Here is a 13,050-nt window from a genome sequence, read left to right as displayed (position 1 = left end):
AAAGAAAAGCCTTTTACCCGGGGGAAGCCAATGCCCGGTGAACAAAGCAGACAAAATAAAAAAAGGTGAACTGAGTCACAGGTGAGATCTGCCAGCTCACCACCCAAAGTCTGGTGACTCAAAGGCAAGTCTGAATCTATTGTCATTTGAGCATATTCACAGGCCTTTGTTTTAAAAACAGAAATCTATATGGGAGGTTTAACTTTAAACTTGACTTTAAAAAAAAAATCTGTGAGGAAACCAATAATAAATTTTATATGTGTATATAATTTCACTGAAAAGGATTTTGGTTTCTCCCACTTTAATGTTACTCTGAGGCTATTTTCATGCTTTTTCAAGAAAAAAATTTAAATTTATTCTCCTGACATTTAAATCAACGCCTAAGCAACATCAGTTTCATATCCCCTGTTAAAATCATCTTAATTCATATTTTTCACACTTCATAAATAGATATGGATTTTGTTTTAAAGCTGTGATTTACTTTGATATTTCTACAGATAAACTATGCAGCTAAATTTAGACACTAAAACATGACTCTACTATAGTTCCTGCATTCTAAAACACCAAAAATTTTAAGACACACCATCACTAATAATAGCTTTACAGGGGGAAATATATTCCATTAAATGATCACATCATTGTAACATACATCCCTACTCCATAAAAAAAAAAAAATAGACAAGAGAGTCAGGGGGAAGACTGCAATCAGGAAATACATATTTTATTGAGAGAGAAGATACAGCAGAAGAGGTAGACCTTTTCATATGGAGCCTGCTTTCTCGGGTTCAAATCTTGGCTCCTCCACTTAAAGGATGATCTCAGGCAACTTTGCTTCTCTTCTCTGCATCTCATTTTCCTCTTTGGAATAAAAATGGACAATGAGAGAATCTGCCCCATTAAGGTTGTTATAAGGACTAAAAGAGTTAATGTTCTTAAAGTACTTCAAACAACTGGACCACAAATGTTGTATAAGGACTTGTTAAATAATAATAATCATCGGCACCACCACCACCTACCAGGGCTCACTAACCTTTAGAGGCGAACCATTTTCAATCCGACTAACCGACAAAATAATTCAAGGAAGTATTCACTGACAAGAGAATCATTGCTTGAGACTATGTTAGGTTTTTGAAGAAAAAGATTTTATAAAAAGTAAAATCATTATAGAACCACGTGCTGCTCTCCACAAGCAGGGTCTGCAGTGACCCAGGCTTCACGGCCTCTAAAGGCCCCTGAAATGAGATGCGAAGTTACGCCTGCACGTGCATTTTCCTGGGGTGCTATCCTCTCGTTCTTCAAAAGGCCTGGGATCCAAATGTCAGGGCCATTCGCTCGGGGTCCTCACACCACATTAGAAAATAAAGAAAGATCCCAGGGTTTAATGTTGCAAAAGATATCTGTGTGCTCTCAATGACTTTATTCCAGTGTCAGCACTTCCCATTTCCTAATCTGAAGTTGTCAAGATATCAAGTCGCCATTAGAAGTGAAATTCTATTACCAGAAACTCCGCCCTCTGCTCCAGTCTCCCAGGCACCACAAGAGAGGAGCCCGCTTGTTCATACATCTCACGTGCATTTGCAATGTGGACCTAGTCAGCTTCCAAACCTCCTGGGAAAACAATGGCTTCTGGGATGAGTCATCCTAAACCTTCATGTTTCTTGTAAGAGGCTGGTATTGCTGGGAGATGATGACAGCTGCTGCTCAAGCCATTGCCAAACGATCTAAAGGGTGTCCCAAAATTAACGCAAGAAGTAATTTTGATAGAAAACACAGGTTTATAATTAAAAAGCTTTGCTGGCACATACGCACTCTTTTGTTGAAATTTTCCATGACCGTTTTGCATAAATGTGGCTGAATTTCGATGAGGCTCATTTTCATCTTGATGGCTTGGTTAATCAACAAAATTGTCGCATTTGGGGTTCAGAAAATCCACGAGTGATTGTTGAGAAACAAATGCATCCACAACGTGTCACTGTTTGGTGTGGATTTTGGGCTGGAGGCATCATCGGACCATTCTTCTTCAAAAATGCGGCTGCTCGGGCAATAACAGTTAATGGTGCTCGCTATTGCAACATGATAATCCAGTTTTTATGTATGCTATTCCATACATAACCTTATACTGTATAATTTATGAATCAATAAAAAATTTACAATTTTTAATTATAAACCTGTGTTTTCTATCAAAATTACTTCTTGCGTGAATTTTGGGACACCCTTTATATACATAAAAGGCTAAGTGTCTGTCCAGCCGACCGGTAGCTATGACATGCACTGACCACCAGGGGGCAGACACTCAACCCAGGAGCTGCCATGACGCGCACTAGCCATTTAAAAATAAATGGCACCATGGACTTGGCACTGACAAACCAACACTTGACTTCCCCCAAGTGGGACACAGGCCCCACCACCACCCTGGAGCAACACCCCACCAAATCTCAGCCAACACTGCCAAGGCTCCATGGCGCAAAATGTGGCCCCCAGCCCAGCCCGGAAACAGTGGCTGTAGGAACCAAGTAATGATGTCATGTAGCAACACCCAGCTTCCTGTCCCTAGCAACTAGCATCCTTGGAGTATCTTCAGCCTAGGAACCCGACCTGCTTTATAGCCAGGTGCAAACATTTTACAATTTAACCAAATGTTTGGGAAGCATTTTCCCATGCCTCATCTCATTTGATACTCATAGAAGTCCTGGAGTAGGTAGATAGGAGACTTGGTGGAATCCTATTTTCTTTTCATTAGCAAGATGCGAATAGTGATATTAACAAATTTCTTCATGCCCTAACCGGTTTGGCTCAGTGGATAGAGCGTCGGCCTGCGGACTGAAGGGTCCCAGGTTCGATTCCGGCCAAGGGCATGTACCTTGGTTGCGGGCACATCCCCAGTGGGGAGTGTGCAGGAGGCAGCTGATCGATGTTTCTCTCTCATCGATGTTTCTAACTCTCTATCCCTCTCCCTTCCTCTCTGTAAAATATCAATAAAATATATTAAAAAAAAACAAAAACAAAAACAAATTTCTTCTAATTAATTTCCTTTCAATGTGCATGAATTCGTGCACCAGGACACTAGTGTGCAAGAAAGACCGCTCCTGGAAGCCATTACTGAAGGCACTTGAAAGTGAGCCAGCTGGGTTTTACACTAAGCCTTGGAATGTCCGGTGCATCCGTTGTTTCAATCAACCATGTGTTATAATTATGTCAAAGTCTTAGATTACATGGTTTTGTGGAAAAGACACAGATCTTGGTATTAAACAGTCCTGAGCTCCTGTCTGCCTCTCCTACTTCCTTGCTGGGTGACCATGAAAAGTTACTTAATTTCTCTGGACTGTAATTTCCTCCCTGTAGGGGGCTATTGAAGTTTCAATCTAATAAAGACATGCCAGTGTCCACAATGGCGTCTGCGGACTTTCCCTTTTCCATATCCATTTATGAAAGGTTTTTCAGAACACTAAATTACCGCAAAAAGTTAGGTCATTGATTTTAACTATTTTACCTTCAGAGAAATTTGTATAACTTCTCACAAACTACTTCCAGACCACATATTACTGAAATTATCGTATCCCTAACAAGGGTTATTATGCAGATACTGTATTAAAGCAAAAAAAGAAACCTCAAAGTCATCACCAATGACTTACCTCCCACCTTTCCACCTATTTTTAGCTACATAAGTTACCAATTACTGCCAATTTAAGAGATGGTGCAAGTGAGAAACTCAGACTATTATGTATGGCACCATTATTTAGGCACCACCTTAAATACGCACTATCTGTTAGGATATCCCAATTTTTAAAAACATAGAATCTGACATTGCATACGAAAGCAAAAAAAAAAAATTTTGTGCCTAGCTTCCCATAAATATGTCTACGAAAGCCCATTCCCCTAGAATAAGCACCCAGCTGGGGAAGGAAAAGTTTAAGCTCCAGTGTGCCCCAAACTTTCTATGTCTTATCTCTATTCTTGGAAAACCTGACCCATAGTGCATCTCATTACAGAAGAAGAAACTGAGGCTTAAAGAGCTCAGAGAATGTCATGCAAGGATACAGAGCGATGGCACTGGGATTCAAGGCCTATTCTGAAGCCATAACCCAGGCTCTTTCCCTCTGGTCTAATTAAGCAGCCACCGCCTGTGTGAGTGTCAGAAGGAAGAGAAAGAAATGAGTAAGTACAGCATGAACTTGCCATTGAGTGCCTTTGCTAAAATTCACATGAAATTAAAAGAGAATAAATGAATCTATAATTTCTTTTCCTTCTCCCCAACTAAATATTTTTAGAGGTGGCATCCATGGTGTTTACTTTATTTGTAGCCATGGTAACATCTATGTATATAAAAGCCTAAGCGACTGTTAGGACCGAACGACCAGTCACTATGATGTGCACTGACCACCAGGGGGGCAGATGCTCAATGCAGGAGCTGCCCCCTGGTGGTCAGTGCGCTCCCACAGCAGGAGCGCCACTCAGCCAGAAGCCAGGCTCACAGCTGGTGAGCGTAGCTGCAGCGGTGGGAGCCTCTCCCACCTCCGCGGCAGTGCTACTGGGCGGGGGCAGCAGCGGCAGGTGCAGTGGGGCCTGGAGCAGAGCTGCGCCTGGCCCCAGCTGGGGCTCCTCCCTGGCTGCCTGCCGCTTCGTCACTGCTACATCCCTTGGCAGTCCGACATCCCTCGAGGGGTCCTGGATTGCGAGAGGGCAGAGGCCAGGCTGAGGGACCCCACCCATGCACAAATCCGGGCCTCTAGTAGTTGTATAATACTGTCAAGGCTCGAGCTGGTAGATAGTCAATGCTTCTGAAATAATATCATCATGTGTCCCTCGTGTCTGATCTGACTCACCTTCCCTGGAAGATGCCAGCCTGCCTTAGTGACCTTATTTAAACAGGTAAATTCATAAGCTTTTACCGGTTTGGCTCAGTGGATAGAGCGTCGGCCTGCGGACTGAAGGGTCCCAGGTTCGATTCCGGCCAAGGGCATGTACCTTGGTTGCGGGCACATCCCCAGTGGGGAGTGTGCAGGAGGCAGCTGATCGATGTTTCTCTCTCATCGATGTTTCTAACTCTCTATCCCTCTCCCTTCCTCTCTGTAAAATATCAATAAAATATATTTAAAAAAAACAAAAACAAAAACAAATTTCTTCTAATTAATTTCCTTTCAATGTGCATGAATTCGTGCACCAGGACACTAGTGTGCAAGAAAGACCGCTCCTGGAAGCCATTACTGAAGGCACTTGAAAGTGAGCCAGCTGGGTTTTACACTAAGCCTTGGAATGTCCGGTGCATCCGTTGTTTCAATCAACCATGTGTTATAATTATGTCAAAGTCTTAGATTACATGGTTTTGTGGAAAAGACACAGATCTTGGTATTAAACAGTCCTGAGCTCCTGTCTGCCTCTCCTACTTCCTTGCTGGGTGACCATGAAAAGTTACTTAATTTCTCTGGACTGTAATTTCCTCCCTGTAGGGGGCTATTGAAGTTTCAATCTAATAAAGACATGCCAGTGTCCACAATGGCGTCTGCGGACTTTCCCTTTTCCATATCCATTTATGAAAGGTTTTTCAGAACACTAAATTACCGCAAAAAGTTAGGTCATTGATTTTAACTATTTTACCTTCAGAGAAATTTGTATAACTTCTCACAAACTACTTCCAGACCACATATTACTGAAATTATCGTATCCCTAACAAGGGTTATTATGCAGATACTGTATTAAAGCAAAAAAAGAAACCTCAAAGTCATCACCAATGACTTACCTCCCACCTTTCCACCTATTTTTAGCTACACAAGTTACCAATTACTGCCAATTTAAGAGATGGTGCAAGTGAGAAACTCAGACTATTATGTATGGCACCATTATTTAGGCACCACCTTAAATACGCACTATCTGTTAGGATATCCCAATTTTTAAAAACATAGAATCTGACATTGCATACGAAAGCAAAAAAAAAAATTTTTGTGCCTAGCTTCCCATAAATATGTCTACGAAAGCCCATTCCCCTAGAATAAGCACCCAGCTGGGGAAGGAAAAGTTTAAGCTCCAGTGTGCCCCAAACTTTCTATGTCTTATCTCTATTCTTGGAAAACCTGACCCATAGTGCATCTCATTACAGAAGAAGAAACTGAGGCTTAAAGAGCTCAGAGAATGTCATGCAAGGATACAGAGCGATGGCACTGGGATTCAAGGCCTATTCTGAAGCCATAACCCAGGCTTTTTCCCTCTGGTCTAATTAAGCAGCCACCGCCTGTGTGAGTGTCAGAAGGAAGAGAAAGAAATGAGTAAGTACAGCATGAACTTGCCATTGAGTGCCTTTGCTAAAATTCACATGAAATTAAAAGAGAATAAATGAATCTATAATTTCTTTTCCTTCTCCCCAACTAAATATTTTTAGAGGTGGCATCCATGGTGTTTACTTTATTTGTAGCCATGGTAACATCTATGTATATAAAAGCCTAAGCGACTGTTAGGACCGAACAACCAGTCACTATGATGTGCACTGACCACCAGGGGGGCAGATGCTCAATGCAGGAGCTGCCCCCTGGTGGTCAGTGCACTCCCACAGCGGGAGCGCCACTCAGCCAGAAGCCAGGCTCACAGCTGGTGAGCGTAGCTGCAGCGGTGGGAGCCTCTCCCACCTCCGCGGCAGTGCTACTGGGCGGGGGCAGCAGCGGCAGGTGCAGTGGGGCCTGGAGCAGAGCTGCGCCTGGCCCCAGCTGGGGCTCCTCCCTGGCTGCCTGCCGCTTCGTCACTGCTACATCCCTTGGCAGTCCGACATCCCTCGAGGGGTCCTGGATTGCGAGAGGGCAGAGGCCAGGCTGAGGGACCCCACCCATGCACAAATCCGGGCCTCTAGTAGTTGTATAATACTGTCAAGGCTCGAGCTGGTAGATAGTCAATGCTTCTGAAATAATATCATCATGTGTCCCTCGTGTCTGATCTGACTCACCTTCCCTGGAAGATGCCAGCCTGCCTTAGTGACCTTATTTAAACAGGTAAATTCATAAGCTTTTTGGATTGACTTTGATTAAGGTGGGCCTGGCTGATTTTTGCTTATGACACACGGATGCTACTTTTAATTTTAGTATTAGTTACCATTCACCTATGGCCACAATATGTCCTCCCCCTCCCTGCCTGCCCTCACACCCAGTAGGTCTATCCCCAGCGTTTGTGTGCTCAAATGAAAAGAACATTAACGTCTGGCATTACCAACGGCATGACCTGCCCCTCTCGGGGTGACCTGGTGGTAGCAGCAGGTACTCTAAGGCTATGGCAGTTCAGAGTAAATATACCCTTTGCCCTCAGTGCATTTGAGGAAAACCAGAGTCAATTCAGAGCAAGGACTATGGAACCAGAATGGCTGGATTCAAACCTCCCTCCGCCCACCCACTCTGTGACCTTAGGCAAGGTGCATGTTTCCCTTCCCTCATCTGTAGAATGCAAATAACAGCATCTAGAATGCAACTCACAGACTTGGTGTGAGGGTTCGAAGAAGTTTATATCAGAACACGCATGGCACTGCAGTTAAGTGTCATGAAGTGTCAGCCATTGCTTTTAATTTAAATACAAAGAACAAAGTACATGCTTTGCCTGGAAGATGTGTGTATAACATGACTATGAGTGGGGCCTGCCAGATAACTGGAGCAGCCAGTGTTTCTCAATCAGCACAGCCTTACTTCCGGCAGAGGAGGGATGAAGTCCCAGGTAACGCGCTTCACCCTGGACAGGGCGATGGGCTACCTTGTTCCTCTTGGAGAGGGAATTTTCCGGGTAGTGACGCAGATGGAAATGAGAGGATGTCAGCAGAGCCAGCAGCAGTTCGGCCAGTCTCTCTAGCCTCACCAGCCAGGTCAGGGACCCTGCCCGAGGGAAGGGTGGATGGGGAAGAGGTCGGGGAGAGAAGCCAGTCCAAAGCCTGAGAATCACGGCTGGGCTTTGGGGAACAACGTGGCACATCGGTGAGCGCTCTGGCTGCTGGAAATGAACAGATTTCCAGGAGCTGAAGAAGGTGGAGAGCACCGCAGAAAAGATCACGGAGGCCAAAGCTCAGAAAAAGTCAGAGCCAAGGCTCTGGCAGGAGATACAGACGGAGCGGATGGTCGTCACCAGCTATTTTATTAGAGGGAGAAAATGACGGTCTTAGACACAGCCTGATGAGAAGGATTTAAAAGAAACAAACACTTAAGGTGAAAGGCTTAAGACCAAGGTAAAAATAATATAACTACTAAGAGGAGCAAAAATCAGGGGAGATAAATGGTTTTCAGTAAAAAGAATTAGTTCTCCTTGGGAAAATGGCTGACTTCAGGTCTGAAGCCCGGAATGGACAAGATAAGCTTCGAATATCTTGTACCAGAAAGCAAGAAAGTATCAGACACCAGTGGGGCCTTTGTAACAGTATACAGGAGACGAGGGCAAATTGAGCATCAGAAAGAATATTGACTGCAATGGACTGAAGCAAATACATTAAGATCCACAGTTCTTAATGATACATTAAAAAGAGAAACATTGATTATCATGGGAGGTTGTTAGAGCACAAATCATTATTCAGAAAATTGATTAAAGGGAAAAAAATTAAGCCTTTTCCCTGTCTTTCCTGCAGAATCTAAATTTCAGGAGACTCAGATAGTCCATGAGGGTGAGTTTTTTACAGACAGAATTCCAATTAATAAATGCAGGAGGAGTGATACAAAAAGGACAAGAAATAACATGTGCTGGTGAGGATGTGGGATGTGGAGGAAAGGGAACCCTTGTGCACTGTTAATGGGAATGTAAATTGGTGCAGCAACTATGGAAAACAATAAGGAAGTTCCTCAAAAAAATTAAAAATAGAACTGGCATTGGATCCAGCAACTCCACTTCTGGGTACTTTCTCAAAAACAAAAACACTAACTTGCACCCCCATGTCCACTGCAGCATTATTTACAATAGCCAAGACATGGAAACAACCTAAATGTCCATAAATGGGTGAATAGATAAAGAAAATGTGGTATATATACAATGGACTATCATTTAGCCATTTAAAAAGAATGAAATCTTGCCATTTGCAACAACATAGATGGAACTTGAGGGTATTAGACTAAGTGAAATGAGTCAGACAGAAAAAGACATATGATCTCATTATATGTGGAATCTAAAACACATACACACACGTGTGTGCGCACACACACACACACACACACACACACAAAACCTCACATACAGAGAACAAACTGCTGGTTGCCAGAGGTGGAGGTTTGGAGGGTGCATGTGGGGTGAGCAAAATGGGTGAAGGAAGTCAAAGGTACAAACTTCTAGTTATAAAAATAAATGTCAGGGGATATGATGTACAGCCTGGCAACTATTGTTAATAATACTGTATTGCATATTTAAAAGTTTCTAAGAGAGTAAATCTTAAAAGTTCTCATCACAAGAAAAAAAATTCTGCAATTATGTGTGGTGATGGATGTTAACGAGACTTATTGTGGTGACCATTTCACAGTATCTACAAATATTGAACCGTTATGTTGTACACCTGAAATTAATATAATGTTATATGTCAACTACATCAATAAAAACGATAAACATTTTTAAAAGAGGAATCATAGATTTAGATCTAGGCTACAATCATCTATGATGCTAAAATGATTAGGTGAAAGGCTGAAAGGTAAGCTGACTCTACCTCAATCCGCTAATCAATCTTAACATCTCAAAAAGAACCATCTAGACATCGTGCATCTTGTGATGTGATGCAATGGATTTTACGCAGCACCACCTACGAAGGATGCTTGCCTTTGAACTTGGATCTAATCCAGCCTCTCCATCTAACTGCCAGCTTACAGGAGACATGGAGAATAGAGAAACAAGTGAAACAACACCATGGTAAGAAATCAGCCCAGAAAATGGGACATTCTACTGGGAAAATGACCCACTCTCCCCAACAAATCAATGGCATGAAAAACCAGGCAGGGGACAGGGGACGACAAATAAAATATTTCAACACCTAAGGACCTTATTTTGTTCCTGATTCCAACAAATCATAAGTAAAAGAAAATCTGAATATGGGAATTATATTAAGGATTATTGTTAACATTTTTGTGTGTAAAAAAAGGCATAGAAGTTGTTTCTTTAAAGGTAAAAAGTCCTTATCAGTGATGTAAACTGAAACATTTATGAGTGAGATGACATAATATTTTAGATTTTACCTTAAAATACACAAGCCTCCACACACACAAAAAAAAAAGTGGAGAAAGAGGAAATAAATGAAACAAAACTGGCAAATGTTAATAACTGTTGAAGCCTGGGTGCTTATTATACTAATTTCTCATAATCTCAACAAATGAATAAAGGGTTTTGGTGGGAATTCAAGCTGTGCCTTATCTTACCACTAATTTTTAAGCAGTAGCTAGGGTCCTCCCACAGGTCAAAATTTGGTCATTCCCCACTTAGCCTAAAGAGGTGCAAAGAGTCTTAATCAGTGTGCATTTGGAATCCAATATGGTTAGAAGTTACTGAACCCAGGAACCCTGGGGTTCTGCAGTATTAACCAAATGTCAGCTTGATTTTCCCAGGAAGAGATTGCCTACAAGCCATTCTGGTTGGGCAACACAACCCCCGAAGAGCTTACAGGATGACAGTTGCTATCAGATTTGTGAGAGCCCAAGGCAGCGTGGACAAAAGCTACCAGATCCTCAATGAGATCTTGGTCAATGCAGAAATTGCAAACTTTCATACCAATTTGTGCAATGCACAGAGCTGCTTTTTTTTTTAAAAAAACCAGGGGTAATGATTTCATGTTAACGTGTCCGTACAATCACTCAGCTGTAATCTGGAGGTGCAGCCCATGAGATACAAAACAAAAGGTCCAGAGAAGATATAGCCATGAGTCGTTTGCATTAGCCTCACTGCCCTAACCAAGAAGCTAATCAAATTACCTCAGATGCTCACAAGTCACCAACTGGTTTGGTACATACAGTTCTTCAAAGCACTCCTGTTATGGACTGAATGTGTGTCTCCTCAAAGTCCATAACGTGAAGACCTAAACCCAATGTGATAGTATTTGGAGATGGAGTCGGGGCAGGGGTTAGACTAGGTCATGAGGGTGGGGCTTCTGTGATGGAATTAGTGGGCTTATAAGGAAAGGAAGAGAGAGATTCTCTCTCTCCATGTGCATGAGGAATGGCCATGTGAGGACGCAGGGAGGAGGCAGCTATCTACAAGCCTATGAAGAGAGCTCTGACCAGAAACCAAATCAGCTGGCACCTCGATCGTGGACTTCGCAGCATCCAGAACTGTGAGAAAATACATTTCTGCTGCTTAAGCCACCCAGTCTAGGGCACTTCGTCATGGCAGCCTGAGCAGACTAATACCGGCACACATTTCACCCACTCTTCTTTCTTTCACATTCCTACACTTTCGTTATGGGAGGTTCCAAGTTCCAAAGCCAAAGGAGGGCAAGACCGGTGAAAAGTATGAGTTTCCAACCATGGAAAATTTGACAATCTTCCCCCAATAAGAAACTGGCCATGCACCTATGAAATGTGTTTGGACTGTCTCAAAGAGAATACAGTATCAGAACTGAAGAAAAGTTAATAAAGTATACATTACTTGAAGTAACCATATTCAGAATAATTGAGAAGATAAGTGTAAACTTGCATATTGGCAAGGCACACGGCATCACCGCAGGCGGCAAGAACCACTGGCTCCATGCAGATGAACACTAAGACCTGTTTACACAAAAGCCTCGGCATTCCCTTCCCAGCCTGCCTGGCTGCCCGCGTGCCTCCGTGCGCTGTGCCACGGAGAAGTAACTGTCAGGATAACAGGAGCGCGATCTGACCTACTTTTCCCTGGATTCCTGCAAAGTCTACGCTCTGGTTCTTGTCACATCTTTGGGACACAGCTCCTCGAATTCTTTGCAGGCAATCCCCTATGCTACACGGGGAGGTCACTTGTGGGCAATACTTAAACTCCCCTGCTCAGCCCGGCCAGCATGGCTCAGTGGTTGACCCATTGACCTATGAACCAGGAGGTCCTGGTTCGATTCCTGGTCAGGGTACATGCCCGGGGTTGTGGGCATGATCCCCAGTGTGGGGCGTGCAGGAGGCAGCCGATCAGTGATTTGCTCTTATCACTGATGTTTCTGCCTCTCCCTCACCCTTCCTCTCCGAAATATATATATGTAATTATAAAAAATGCCTCTGGTCATGAACCCAAAGACACCCTACTATGCCCAGCTAATCCTCAGAACATCCTTCTGAGGTAGACCATGTACAGCCATCCCATCGTGGGAAAGGAAATGCCTAAGAAAGGAAGAACAGCCTAGAGAGGTTGGAGACCTATGTGAATTCAGACCCTCCTCGACCCACAGGAAGCCACAGCAGAACCAGTGATTCTCCCTGGCTCTCAAGCTTCCACCAGACTCCCTGTGCAAGAGCTAAAAGTCCCCACAGATGTCTTTCTTTCAAAGGCAGACAGCCAAGACTTCGTTTAAGTTCTAGCCCCCAAATCTACCTTGTTGCAGCTTCTCAGTAAAGCCTGATTAATAATGACACATTTTTTTAAAAAGACTGAGTAGAACCCACCAACGGTGCCCCGAAGCCTGGTGAGCAGGGAGACCTGAGGGCCAGCAGGTGCTGAGCCTCCCAAGTGGTCAGTGGGAGACGCCAGGAGGTCAGCAGGCCATTGCTTCTCTCGCACACAAAACATGTCTGACTGTCTGCCCTGCTTGGGCCATTAGATGCTCTTAAGCCCCAACGAGGGACACTCACACACACACACAAAATCATATCTGAACACACCGTCAGAAAGTATTAAGATTTGGGGGGCGTGCACCCTCCTGTGCAAGGGGGCGTCGCCGAGCGCTAAGAGCTGGAGACTCCGAAGCCAGGGAGCTAGCAGCTCCTTCGGTAACGGGTAACGTCCCACTCCAGGGTCCCCCCACGGTCCCGGTGGCAGCCAGAACCAGTCCCGATGCCCACAGCTTGCAACGGGGCGTCCCAAACAAGCACACACGTCCGTCCCCGCCTCCTGCAAACTGGGACCCCGCACGTGGGCCCCGATGCTGCTGCCTGGAGGGCTGGCCGCGCTGCGAGG

At 44.0% G+C, this 13,050-nt stretch overlaps 1 protein-coding gene and 1 long non-coding RNA gene across 2 annotated transcripts in view; both read right to left on the bottom strand.

Moving 5' to 3' along the window:
- RAPGEF5 (Rap guanine nucleotide exchange factor (GEF) 5) overlaps positions 1–13,050 on the bottom strand; it is a 199,888-nt gene that overhangs the window by 185,874 nt on the left and 964 nt on the right. The window lies entirely within an intron of this gene.
- Positions 695–8,509, bottom strand: LOC106727140. The gene is made up of 2 exons (XR_001363297.1): positions 7,656–8,509; positions 695–858 (listed from the first exon to the last, which is right to left on the bottom strand). It is a non-coding gene; the product is annotated as an uncharacterized LOC106727140 (long non-coding RNA).

This window comes from Myotis brandtii, unplaced genomic scaffold (assembly GCF_000412655.1).
Source record: "Myotis brandtii unplaced genomic scaffold, ASM41265v1 scaffold374, whole genome shotgun sequence".
Lineage (NCBI taxonomy): Eukaryota > Metazoa > Chordata > Mammalia > Chiroptera > Vespertilionidae > Myotis > Myotis brandtii.
This window is presented reverse-complemented; position numbering and strand designations above follow the sequence as displayed.